The sequence below is a fragment of the Betta splendens genome, chromosome 4 (genome assembly GCF_900634795.4).
Source record: "Betta splendens chromosome 4, fBetSpl5.4, whole genome shotgun sequence".
NCBI lineage: Eukaryota > Metazoa > Chordata > Actinopteri > Anabantiformes > Osphronemidae > Betta > Betta splendens.
In genome coordinates this window covers 8445698-8459377 of record NC_040884.2, presented here as the reverse complement: position 1 = coordinate 8459377, position 13680 = coordinate 8445698, and the positions used below count along the sequence as shown (strand labels likewise).

General features: G+C 46.9%; 1 long non-coding RNA gene across 1 annotated transcript in view; it reads left to right on the top strand.

Annotated features, from left to right (window-relative positions):
• Positions 1-13169, top strand: part of LOC121202195 (uncharacterized) — a 61453-nt gene extending 48284 nt beyond the window's left edge. The window contains exon 3 of the long non-coding RNA XR_005897619.2: positions 9102-13169. This is a non-coding gene — a long non-coding RNA (uncharacterized LOC121202195). The remainder of the gene's footprint in view (positions 1-9101) is intronic.
• The last annotated feature ends 511 nt before the right edge of the window (positions 13170-13680 follow it).

Sequence of the window (13680 nt, the reverse complement as noted above, 5' to 3'; positions counted from 1 at the left end):
CCAGTGGAGCCCCGCTGCCACTCTGCGCCTCGCTCGCTTCGGCCTTCCCTCTCCTCACGTCAGATTCTTTTGCAACCAGCTTTGCTCAATTGATAGTTTTTTCTTTTCTTTTTTTTTTTCCTCTGTTCTGCTTTTTGTTTGTGCTTCCCTGGACTCTCGAGGAGGAGGAGGAGGAGGAGGCAGGGAACGAGCAAAACAGAAAGAAAATAAAAACACTAAGGCAGAGAAATGTTAAGCTGGCTGGAGTAATAGTGCCGCTCTTTGTCCTGCACTCATTATTTTCACTTTGATTACAATCTGGGACAGTTCAAGTTACCCTAATTCAGCCGACGGAGGCTCTGGCTGAAATTGTGCCGTGGTGAGTGATGGGTGACTCGAAGCCGCCAGGAGGGTCGGCACTGGACGGAGCAGGGAAGCAGAAAATCATCATAATTCAATAAGAAATGAAAATGCAAAACAAAGAGGCAATATGTGCGGCAATAACGTGACAAACGCACACACGCGGGCGCATTTTCTCCTCATCCGGCAGCGGCGGGGACGTAAGCGATGAGCCCGACCGTGTAATTCCTACTGGGACGTCTTGTTTATGCCAGAATGGGAACGTTGAGGAAGGGTCTCGGTGCCGCGCGGACCTGGACCTGGACCTGGACCTGGACCTGGACCTGGACCTGGACCTGGACCTGGGCCTGGGCCTGGGCCTGGGCCTGGGCCTGGACGCGGACCTGGACCTGGGCCTGGGCCTGGGCCTGGACGCGGACCTGGACCTGGGCCTGGGCCTGGGCCTGGGCCTGGACGCGGACCTGGACCTGGGCCTGGACGCGGACCTGGACCTGGACCTGGGCCTGGGCCTGGGCCTGGGCCTGGGCCTGGACGCGGACCTGGACGCGGACCTGGACGCAGACCTGGACGCAGACCTGGACGCGGGCGCACGCTGGGATCCTCCGGCCGTGGACGCGGCCCCGGGGCCGACCACCACCGCACTCTGAGCGCTGCACAGAGGTCCCCACAGCTCCCACCGCAGCCCCCGCCTCCTCCATCTGTTCCCCATCAGCGCCCTCCCAGAGCTCTGACTCCAGCGCGCACCTCGTCCCTCCCAGCGCTTTCTGTCTCTTAACCTCCCGTCGCTGGACTCGTCCTCCGTTTAGGAGTTGAGCTCTGGCTGCTTTTTCTCTACCTGCTTCCAAAGAGGTGGGATGTTTTGTTTTCTAGCTGAGGGCAGAGGCTTTGACCTTTTCACCCACAATCTTGGGCCGCGTTTTCGAGCTTCGTGTTCTTTCAGCTAAACTTTAAAGAGGCCACGTATTGATCCCAGGGCTCCGTCACGCTCCCGTTTTCTGCCTCTCGCCTCGCGGTCACAGCACGTAATCCGATGGAGTGTCATCAGACGCCGTCGCACCCCTCGGTTATTAGCCCGGTTCACAGTCGTACCATATCTATGCTGATTTTTGCTGCCCTTAACGGTGAGACGAGAGCTACTAATTAAAAAAAAAAACAATATTATGAGCTGCCCTAACGCTTCTCTGGGCGGTGATGAGTGAGGGCAAAGTTATTATTCTTTTGAACTCCTGCGGTGTGGGGGGAAGGCGGCAGACATTCAAAGCAGCATGACGTTTGGTGTTTGTTATTTCTTTTTTACTTTTTTTAATTCCTGGGCTTGAGATTTATGGTTTGATAAGTGCCTCAAACTTTTTTTTTTTTTCCTCTCAAGCACACCTCACTGACAGACGGGTCTCTCTCTCTCTCTCTCTCTCTCTCTCTCTCTCGCTCTCTCTCTCTCTCTCGCTGTGTTTTAACCCTGGTCCTGCTTTTATCCGTTGAGCAGAACTTATTTGCATGAAAGCGGATTTTTCCGCCTCCTACGTGGGTTTTACTACCTTCGAGTCGTGTGCAACTCATGGTTTGACCGCTTTAGTTTCCCTGAGCTGATATTCTGATTCCCTCATCACCATGCTGAGTCGTGGCTCATGTGGGATCACGGAGCAGACGTGCATGCGTCCTGGCTACCGTCGGCTACCGTCGGCTACTGGTGGACGCCACTTCCTCCTCCAGCCATTACATCACTTGTTTCTGTTTCCTGTCAAGCGCGACTGCTCGACAGTCCATCCGTAGAATTAAAACAGCCTTTAAGCAATTTGCTGCAGAGTTTCTAATATTTTTAGCCCGGTCGTTATTCCCAATGCACAGATGAGGCATGTCACGGAGGGAACACGGGCCTGACAGCGACTCGCTCCTATTGTTCATTTGGGAAGAAATTTGGCTATAGGTAGTCAGGCTGGTGATGGAGCCATTGCCCAATTTATTCATTCATGTGTCAGTTACGCAGACAAATGTGTGTAGCGCCAACGTGCAGCTGAATTTTGGAGCTGTTGCAGCCTGTCAACATAGCGAGAGCGCGGTCATTAATCACCATACATTTGATCAGAATGCTGCAAACCTCCACCGTTTCCTGTGATGGAAGGACAATGGGAGGCTGTGTTAGATCTTGTTCCGCTAATTGGGTTAGTCCGGCTAATGGCCATTTAGATGGAGGATAGCATGGAGACAAATGCGGTGATGGGAGCAGACGCTGCCGTGGTTTTGAATTCTGTGCAGGTTAATAGGTGTTTTTTGGATTGTAGCGTCGCTGCACTTTGGTGAATTTGGTGCCGCGGCGCTTTCGGGTTGCCAGGTAATTATTTTTAAAGCCCGCTTTGCAGCGTCGCTCCGCAGGTATTTGTTTTGTGCTTCCTTTTCATAGCCACTCTATACGCTCCACGTGCGCTGCCTCTGACAGGCCGACAGCAGCTTCAGAAACGGGGGCGAGAGGAAATGTGCAATGCCACAAGTGGTTTATAATTTCAGCAAAGTGCTACGTGAAATCACATCGCCTGCTTCTCCGGGTGGTGTTTTCCAAGAAATCTAACCCCAGATTTGTCTGAGAGGAACAACACCCCGCTGTAGCGGGACGTGGGAATTGAGAGGGGAATTAAAATTACAATACCTGCATGCCCAGCTGCCCAAGTCAAATAGCTCAGCTGTTATATGCTTTTCTATGCAATATCCTGCCACTGAGCTGCGTGTAAGGCACACTAATAATGAAGCTGTCTCTGGCGTAAGGGTTTCCATGCGCAGGTCATGAATATTGGAATAGAGGGAATTGGTGCTGGATGCGACTGTACTAACTGAAATGGGCTAAGGGCCTCGCTATTCCCCGACCGAAGTCACCGCCACTGTTTTTCTGTGTCTGGTGGAAATGACTGGCCGTTTGCAGGGGAGCGGAGAACAACTGTATAATATGTGAGCGCGCGCACGCGGCCGCGTTGCTGATGGAGGAGGGGCCGAACGGAGCGGGCGGAGGCCGTCCGGCGCACGCGGCCACCGCGTCTGAGACGAGCCAAAGACGAGCGTCACCGGCTGCGTGGCATCACTCAGCCAAAGTGGATTGCCACTTGAAAACAGGAGAGTTTCTGCCCAGTGTTCAGTGGAAGAAAATAATTGACTCTGAAACGTATTCAGTGTATTTTCATTTTGTTTTAGGTCTGGCAACGGTGCCGTTTTTCCGTGGGTGGCAAAGATTAGTTGGCAACGTTCGGTGTCTTCAGTCTTGGATTTGTGTGGGAAAAGTGAATTAAAGACAAGAATTAAAACTCCCTAATTAGAACGGTTGCCAGGTTTCCACGACGTCATATGGTGTGTTTAATAACTTATGTTTATTTGTATTTCCCAGGCATGATATTCAGCCAGTAACGATTACCTTGGTGACTCCCACAGACTAAATTTAGGGGAATCATAGAATTGTAAATATTGCACACCCTGGGGAGAGCAATGGGAAAGGTGTGATGGATAGACAAGCCATTGCCAGTGTTACATTTTTTTTTTTATTCACGCTCAGGAAAATATAAGCACGGGCTGCGTTACCAAAATCACAAGGAACATATTTTGTCACTGGAGCCACGCGGGCACTTTTTGCTTTTGTTTGCCGCGGTTGTTAAATATTTTGCTGCTCAGACTTCAGCCGCCACCAGATCAGGAACGACGTCCCTGTTAGTTAGAATAATCCTTAGATCCGCTTGTCAACAGATTTTATTAGACACCGCTTTCCAGTGGGTGACATTTCAGCACGTTGCCAAATGAAAGTGAAAATACAGTAGCTGCAAAGCTAAATATCTCTTGGGAATGTGTTGTCTATGTAATTTAAATTTTTATCAAAATGCATTTAAAAATACAAATAAGGTCAAGCCTTGACCTTTAAGACCTCTTTAGTGAGGTTCTCATTAGTCAGATAAAATTTTAAATGCACTTGATTATTTTCCCAAGATGATGTGTGTGTGTGTGTGTGTGTGTGTGTGTGTGTGTGTGTGTGTGTGTGTGTGTGTGTGTGTGTGTGTGTGTGTGTGTGTGTGTGTGTGAGATCCTCCACTTTCTCCTGAGTGACCTATGCACCAGTCAAGCCCTGGGGACTCAGCTACACACATGGTCTGATCTGCTGCCCCACGAAACTCACATTTCCATCCAAGTGCTGCACACACATGTATGCAAACGCGCGCACCAGCACATCTGGTTTCCAGGATGGCTCTTATGAATGCAGGCCTTTTAGCTGCGGGTGCGGACACGCTGCCGGTGTTAATGACTGGGGCATTCCTCGGTTCCCAGGATGAAAACAGGGAGAGGATGCAAAACAGAGGCAGGCATCCCTTCTAAGGGGTAACCCAATCCAAGCCGCAGTTACGTGTGTGTGTGTGTGTGTGTGTGTGTGTGTGTGTGTGTGTGTGTGTGTGTGTGTGTGTGTGTGTGTGTGTGTGTGTGTGTGTGTGTTGGTGTGTGTGTGTGTGTGTGTGTGTGTGTGTGTGTGTGTGTGTGTGTGTGTGTGGGTCTCTGGGGTCAGCACAGGCTGCCACAGAGCCCTGGTGTGTATGTGCCAGCTCTGGCTTCCTCCCAAAAGCGCAGAGAGGTCACAGCAATTTCCCCGAGTCAGGAGCAGGTCAGGGACCCACTTCCCGTGCATATCAGGCAGTGAAGGATGAGGTGGAGAGCGTGAGGCGCGGTCTTCGTGGATTTACCTCCCCTAATCCCCGGCGTGTCGGGGCTGAGGGGAGACGTGCGGTTGCTCGTCAGGGCACGAGGTGATTTGAGAACGTAAAAGCTGCTGTTTTTCTGTCTGCAGCCGTCGGTAATTACACAACAGAAGCTAAGTGGTTTGTCATTATTTTCTGGTCCCGTGATCTTTTCTGTTCCTCGCTCGTTGTGTGGCGTCTCACCTCACCTGACTATGCAGTAATATACAGAGATGTTTTGCTGTGGAGTGGAAGTAAATCGTTATCTCCCAAAAAGAGCTCAGTAACCAACTAAGTAGCTGCAGTAGAAGAGATTATTGTAGTGATTTCCTTCCTTTTACTGAGTGTTTCTTTGACCTAAATAACAGGCATTTCTCTCTCTCCTCTCTCTCTCGCTCGCGCTTCTCTTTTCGTTTTACTTTTGAATCCCTGAAGATGGGTAATAGTCCAAATGTATTCCATATTCATCGTGTGGTCATTCAGCAAGTTGCTCTGAATGCATCTTCCCAAAAGAAAGCCCTCCTGTGTGAAGTTAATGGACCGGTGCTGCTCGCCCAAATCCAGCCATAGGCGACGTGTGAGGACTTAATTTGACAGACTCTGGACTAATACCATCAATACATTAAGCCTGCTTGATCCCTAAGTTCCTTGCGGTCTCTTGACAAATTCCAAATGCATTTGGGGTAGGGGAGTGTTTAGTTTTGCAGAGATTCTGCAGAGTGCCACAACCTGAACCTGCAAAAGACAGAGATCTCTGCATGTGTGACTCTAGCCTCGGACAGTTTGCTTTGGGTCAGATAGGACTGCAATTCCTTACACACAATCCTACAGATAGCTTAATCAATATATGGGAACATGAAACAATGTGGCGCTCTACTCTATGGTGGAAGAATCATCCAAGGTCAGAGGAGAACCATCTGGAACCAGCCTCGAAATCACCTCATACTGTATGCATTTTTGTTTTTTATAAACTGTTATCATGCACAGACTAAATCCACCTCATTAGCAACTGAGGTTTGTTTTCTGGCATATATAAAAAAAGGGTCACGTGTTGCTTCACCTTCCGGAGCGCTGTTTTGTTGTTGTTTTTTTTATCTGCCAGGACCTGGAAGCCGCTCGCCGACGCAGCGACGCATTTCAGCCGACGCACGATTAACTTCGCATCTGAAAGCAAGAGTCAGAGCTGACGGCAAGCGGGCACGCCGCCGTCGGACGCCATCGCCCTGTGCACCGCTAAGCAGTTACCACATGATTTTATGAGAGCCACGCTCATTTATGAGCGCAATCAGTTGCAACCCAATGCCCCTTAGGACGTCAGCGGCGGCTCCCCTCTTTGTGCGATGATGATGGACTGTCGGTTCAATGGCGTTATTGTAGCTGTAGTGGCCATCCAGGGAGTAATACATTGATAACAATATAAGCTCACAAAGATGGGCTGCTGGAGAAAAGGTCATTCCCGTCCTTATGCATGCAGCCTCTCTCTCCACCTTCAGTCCCATGATTACTCCCCAGATTCCCTGTCGCTCCCCCTCTCTCCTTGTCTCTTTATCGCGCTCGCTCAGGACGATGACAGCTGCCTCTCGGCGTGAAAACAGCTGGAATGTCCTAATTAAAGAGGGCTAATGTCACGCATCCCTGTATTTCGGTGTCACATACAGCATTCGCCGTAGCGCAGCTCCCTCTTTATTGACCCGTGCTCGAGCGTTTCGCACGGCAGCCGGTTTCGGTCCGGCCAATTTACTCGACTCGGAACGCATCAGCTCACGAGTGAGCTGTGGAAATGCACCGTTGTGTGCCGGCGCACCCAGAAGTGCTGCCGCCGCTCTGCTCGCGCCGGGCGCTGCGATGGGACGGATGCGTAGAGGCCCATTTTCAGACACGAAGCAGATTTACTCTTCAGGCAGCAGAATCCCGGCTGACGTCACAAGCGCAGCTCTGCTTTTAGTGTATATTAACCGAATAGCTAACGGTGACGGATGCTCTGCAGTTTGTCATTTTTATGGGTTTATTTAAAAAAACATGGACCCTGGTTGCTTCGAAAAGGAAATCTGTAGTTAAAAAGTTAACGGCCTATTTTGGATAAAATTGAAATTATTGGGGTTTCACAAGAAAAGAACGCAGATTAACAAAAAGTCTGACCCAGATGACATCCTCAGCCAATCAGAACACAGCAGAAGGAAGGAAGGCGGAGCTTAAGAGACACTAGTTTGAATTAGTATTTTCAGCCTCAGTTCCAGAGGCATCATGGGATTAGGACGCATTTAACCTGTGTCTGTATTAAATTAAAACAATATAGTCTTAAATATAACGGACGGGGAATAAGATCCAAACTCTAAATCACACGGTGGCCACTTTAAGTTGGGTTGGAGGTGTGTTGACATGGCAGACAGGGGGAACAGATGGCAGCGTGACATGCCCAAGGTCATCTGGCATGACACTGTCAGGAGCGCTGGATTTGAAACCCAACACTGCTCGCCTGCCTCCCCTTTTCTTTCTTCGGGACGTCTCCTCTGCCCCTCCCCGCCCCCCTGCGTCTTTCATTCTCTCTTTCACCCGTCTCTCATCTCTTTATCACGTTCACTTTTCCCTGTTTTTCTTTTCCCCACCCATTGAGTCGCTTTCCTCTCCTCGCCCTGTCTCCGTTACTCCTTTTCTCCGTTTATCACCTCCTCCCCACCTCAATGTAGGTCACAAAGCCTCCTGTACAGGCTGCTGCCTATCTCTGCTTAAACACACTGCCCCCCAAACTCTCCCGACCAACCTTTTCTCACACACACACACACACACACACACACACACACACACACACACACACACTTATTCACTTCATTGAGCAGCCATATTTTTTTTTCATTTCCTTTCCCATTTCTCTCTCGCACATACTCAATTGGAGTCACATCAGCCACGTAGCCTGTAAAAACTTGCCAAGGCACCTTTGTCTCCCAGAGTCTTGCCCCGAACGGGCCTGTCAGCGAAGATGTAGAAAGAATCCAAATGAGGTTTAATTACCTGTGCAGCCATGCCTAGGAGGTCGTGCACCGGAAATCCCAAGCAAACCATACAGTAACGCATGCCATGTAGCAACACATGGCTTCTTTGTCTTCCAGCTCATTTCCAACAGAAGCACAAAGTAGAAGGAGGAAAAAAAAACTGTGGGAAAAGAAGAGAGAGGAGGTGAAGGGTTCCTGCTGCTGCTCCCATCTTCGCTGAATGACTTTTCGGGCTTGCAGCGAAATCCAGAGGCAGAGGAGGAAAGAGAGGAACGTCCTCACTGTCACTTTGTCACAAAACAGACTTTTTTATTTTATTTCATTAAAATATAATTCAATTACTAGTCGCATATTGGATTAGATTAGATTAGATTAGCTAGTTCAAGTGGTCAATTTGGGGCCAGATGTGACTTTACATGTTGGTTATGAACTGGTAAGGACTGACACTGGTCGGAGTGGTCTCGATGTCTATGAAGCAACGAGTCACGACCCGCCACGACTCGCTGCTTCCACAGGTGACATTTTGCACAAATCAGGCTCTGCGCCGCCTCGCTTCACTCCCACCCCCCGCGTCGTGTTTACGGTTGAAATTGGAAGTCACCGGGGCCGTGTTTGTCATTGCTGTTGCTCCGGCCCTGTGATTATGCCTGTGTTTTTTGTTTTTTTTTCTTTCTCTTTTTGGCAGAGGGTTGTCTGAATATTAACAACATAACAATGCTAGGGCTGATTAGTCTTGAATGCAGCATAGACGGCAGATCCGTATCTGGCGTGATACAACAGTAAAATCACGCTGGGAGAGAGAGGAAGCACAGAAAAGGGGACGGGGAGGGAGGAAGGGGAGGAAAAACTGTTTCAAATCGTCTCATCTACAAAGGTTATTTTCTGAATAGTAAGTCTTTCAGCATAAAACCGCATGTTTTTCCCTTGAATAGAAATATGCATAGCCACAAACAGAGAGCATATGGATGTATTTATGGCTCAGCTTTGTTCTCGCAGCGTTGAATGTGTAATGTTAGGAGTTTAAAAAGCCTCTCCTCATCCGTTGTTTTTTCCTTCTTTCCTCTGCTTTTTTTAACAGAAAAGACACATTACTGTGAGAGAATAGAATTACAAGGTATATTAGAAGTAAGCGCCTGCATCATTTGCTGCAATTACGCCTCGTAAAACCCGGCGCTCGGCGTTGGACGCGAAACCAAAAAGCCAAGTCTGAGCGAGAGGAGCGGAACCCGGTCCCCGGCAGCGGCCGCCGATTGACGTGTCTGCGAGAAATCAGATTTCGTGAACAGCTCCAAAGTTGTTGCTTCAGCCATTAATCATCCATCCCTGGAGAAGGGAGCTCAGTGGAGCACGGGGCCCTCGCTGCGTCGCCACGACCGACTGGAAGCCAAACCCGGCGCTCTCCAACAATAGATGCCCCGACGTGACACCATTTTGTTGGAGTGTGCGAGTGCGCGTCTGTGCGACGGGGGCAGGACGCATTCTTGAAAGTACAGTGACACCTAAAGGCCTAATCCTATAGGCCCTGCGCTCTCTCTCCCCCTCTCTCGCTCCAACACTTGAGTCAAGGACATAGTGAAATTTGGAGGAAAAACTGATGAGTTTTCACTTTTACTGCACTTGATAGTTCCAAGCGCTTGCACGGGGCATCAAATTCCTCTCCTAATGACATGCCTGGGGCTGCCTGCAGGAAAAGTGGCATTTTCATCTCCAACCTGAGCATCTGATTGGACATTGGGTGGGAAAGCCAAAAAATGGATGCGCTGCGGGTTTTTTTCTAAATGTTAGTGCTGTTACAATGGCACTGTATTACACTGTAGGTGCTGCTTTTGTGCCCTCAAACCAGCCATTTCCCTTTCACATCTTGTTTTATTTATTTCCTGTGTGTGTTTTTATATGTTTCTTGAATACAAAGGTCAGGTTCTGAGCATTTTCACAGGGCTATAGCCAAAACCAAATCAAGTTTACCATGGATTTATCACAGTAAAAAGTAATTATGATGTTAACGGACATAATCTGAAGGACTTTATTTACGATTATTTACGATACGACTATTAATTAGGTAAGTATGCAGTTTTATACTGTATATTTGTATTTGTTTTACGTTACTGTGAATGCTCACAGAGGCTCCTTTTGTATTATTTTATGGCGTTTACAGTGAAGGTTTACTCTCACACACACACAAAGCACACATTCCCCAGCTGAACAGCACCACTGTAGTGGTGAGATCCTTTTTGGGCAGCCCTTTGATCTCATCCCGTCTCCTGTGTCTGCTTTCACGGCCAGCTCTGCATGCAGAGACAGTTTTTAATATGGCAGTGCACCCCGGGTCTCAGAGTAACAATAAACTTTACCTTCAACTGTCAGCAGGTCTTAATCACTGGGATTATTGCGGCACTAAATGTTGGATTACTAGTAATATTCCTGCCGGTGAAAAAAGGTAAACAGACTCAAAGAGATAAATATCGGCCCCCATCTCAGCAGAAATATCCTTTGGAGTTCACAATCTCATTTTCATCACTTGCAAATACGGCGCAGAAGTCCAAACCGAGAAATAATAAGGCTCAGTTTCGATTAATGTGGAGAATCGCAGCGGAATTTTCTCCCACAACTGTACAATCGGTCATTCTCAAAGAGCCGTCAGCGGGGCTGTTATTCGCCGTCCCGTGAGACGCCGGGGCTGGAGCTCACCAAGCTACAGGAGCTAATGGAGCTTCAGAGGCCTGCGAATGGCAGGCAGCGGTCTCTGCGGGCAGGACGCACCTAGACATCCATTTAGCTTTATTTCCTGTAGGATGATGAGACAATCCAGATATCATCCACATTATTATTATTGTTATTATTATCATTATTATCATTATTATTGTTTGATTGTGGTACAAACATATTTTTATTTAAATTGTAATTATACACTACAATAAATATAAATTATTGTGTAATTTGCAGCAGTGTTGCTATATTTTTTAAATTATTTTATATATATGTATATTAGTTTAGATTTACATATTAACAGAATATGTAACAACACACATTCTAATTCCGTTGTGTCCTAATTGTCTTTCTCTCGTAACAGAATATTTATTTGAATTCACGCACTTTGCACTAGAGTGGAGTTTCCTGTTACGTCCACACTCTGCTGCGTCCATATATGTTACCGTAGCTTAGCTGCTCGGCTGAAATCGACCCTTCATCTGCTTCATCTTGCTTTGAAACCACCACTGGATTAGAGGCTGCTGTCTGGGCCGGCTCGACTCCCCAGCGACGGGGGTCTCACGCCTGGGCCAGGGATGATTTAAACAATGCACGAGAGCAGGCTGTTCAGGGAAGCTAAAGGTTGGGCCTTGAACAAGTGTTCATGCATTTTCATCAACAGTGAGATCATTCACAGAGAACGCCATTCAGGTTGCTGTGAGTGAATACATTAAGCGAGAAGGCGCAGCCATTTATTGCCATGGTGCTGTATAGTCAATGCTGAGGCTGTGCATGGCTGCCTCTTGGGCGCATCTGATGTTTTTTTTATTCTTAGTTCCTCATTCATTTAATTGCATCCCACATGTGACCATACCTCCCTTTTCAGCCACTCAAACCGATTTAAATGTATAAATAAACCAATGCAGTCGCACGCTTCTCCCCCAAACTACAACCACATGAATATTTTCATAGTAAACTTGTGTTCTGCTAATAAAGCAGCGTTTTTTCACACGTTTGTCTTTGGGTTTTTCTGCACAAAGCTTGGCGGGCGAAGCGAATATTGTCATGCAGAGACGTTTTCCATCACCCTGTTTCTTTTAGCTAATTAAATTGCTATGAGTCCTGCTATCACAGTGTTAGCACCACAGATATATGATGGCAGTCTTTATTGAAATGATTTCCATGGGTGTTTGTCTCACTCCTGGCTCTGTGTCAGGCTTTTAGGAAGAGAGACGGGGAAAGAAAGAGGTGGGGAGAGACAGAGGGGGACGTGGAGAAGAGAGAATATGAAATTGATTAGTGAGCTGGGATGGAAACTAAAGACTTCATCAGGATCACTTTGTGCAGTCTTCACAATAGGCTGTGAAACAATGCAGCCTCCCTAATGAGGACAGAGAGACGGGGACTGTGTGCATGCGCGTACCTGGTGTGTGTGTGTGTGTGTGTGTGTGTGTGTGTGTGTGTGTGTGTGTGTGTGTGTGTGTGTGTGTGTGTGTGTGTGTGTGTGTGTGTGTGTGTGTGTGTGTGTGTGTGTGTGTGTGTGTGTGTGTGTGTGTGTGTGTGTGTGTGTTGTGCCACTGAAATGAAAGTGAAGGGGATCAGAAGGGGAGTGTGTCACATTCATTCACACCCTCCAATGCAACCTGATTTTATTTTAGTTTTGTTGTTAATTCAAAATTTTTTTCAACCTTTAGGCAAAAAGAAATACAAACCAAAAAAGAAAAATTTCCTTCAAATTTTCACCTGACTGCTGTTGAATTAGGATGAATTATTTTCAACATTTTTGAAAAAAAGATTTGAATTCCTATTACTAACCAAAACAAACGTTATCTTTATTTTTTTATTCAACAAATATTTCTTTTTACATGTATTACTATATAGAATTAATTTATATTTTTTTCAGTGGTAATTAACAGGTATTAGCTTGCTGACAAATTTATAATTTTTAGTACTGTACGTATTTTTTATTTTATTTTTATATTTTATTTATTTTTTTATTTTAGCAGTGCCATTATATCTGTATTTTTATTATTATTATTATTGTTATTAATTTTAAATTTTTCTAAAACTTTAAACCTTCCCCATCTTCTTTATCGAATATCTTATACAATAATTGGTTGGTATACAAGAGATTCATTGCCATTATACAGTTTTGTTGCTGCTTATAATCTTATATCTTTTAGGAATCCATTTTATCCATCTGAATCCATTGAACTGTCCAAATCAGATCTACACCCTGAGCATCTTTGTTGTTGTTGGTTGACGTTCACCCCCATGGTTATGGCGCTTGCTGTCATTTGTATTTGCAGTACGTAACCACTGCTACAGAAACATTAGCAGCACTGCTCCCCAAACCTGGAAACCCACTGAAATACATTGCCTAATACTGTAGTGAAAGCTTGACAGACATGCTCATGACGATACTAAACAGTGGAGCCATAATCTACACATTCTGAGTGAAAATATGGTCTTGCCAGGCAAATAAAAATAAATTGAAATAAATTTACAAAGCAATCCAACGTGAACAAAAGAACACAGTGCTCTCAATTTTCTAAATTTGCCTCGCTTACGGAGTCTTTTTAGCTCATCATCAGGGTGCCAATAACTCCACGAGGCGCTGCATGTACAACACTTGAATACACAAGGACATCATTTGAAAGCTAATTGTGAAGTTCTTATTATCAACGCCGCGGACAGTTGTGAGATTCATTAAAGTCAGGTCTCCAACAGCGAGGCAAAGATACGCAACAAACTGGGGCATGCCTCAGCAGCCAATCGCAGGGCAGCGCTGTCACGCGGGCGGCCTATCAGGAGCCGGCTGGAGGTCGCGCTGACGAATCACTCAACTTTCTCCTCTCCCTTCATTCCGCTCGGCGTACTTATCTCTATGCTGATGGAGTGCGCCGGCTGAGTGTGAGGATGGCTGCATTGCCACAGTGTTGCTCTCCCACTCTCCCCTCCCTTGGTTA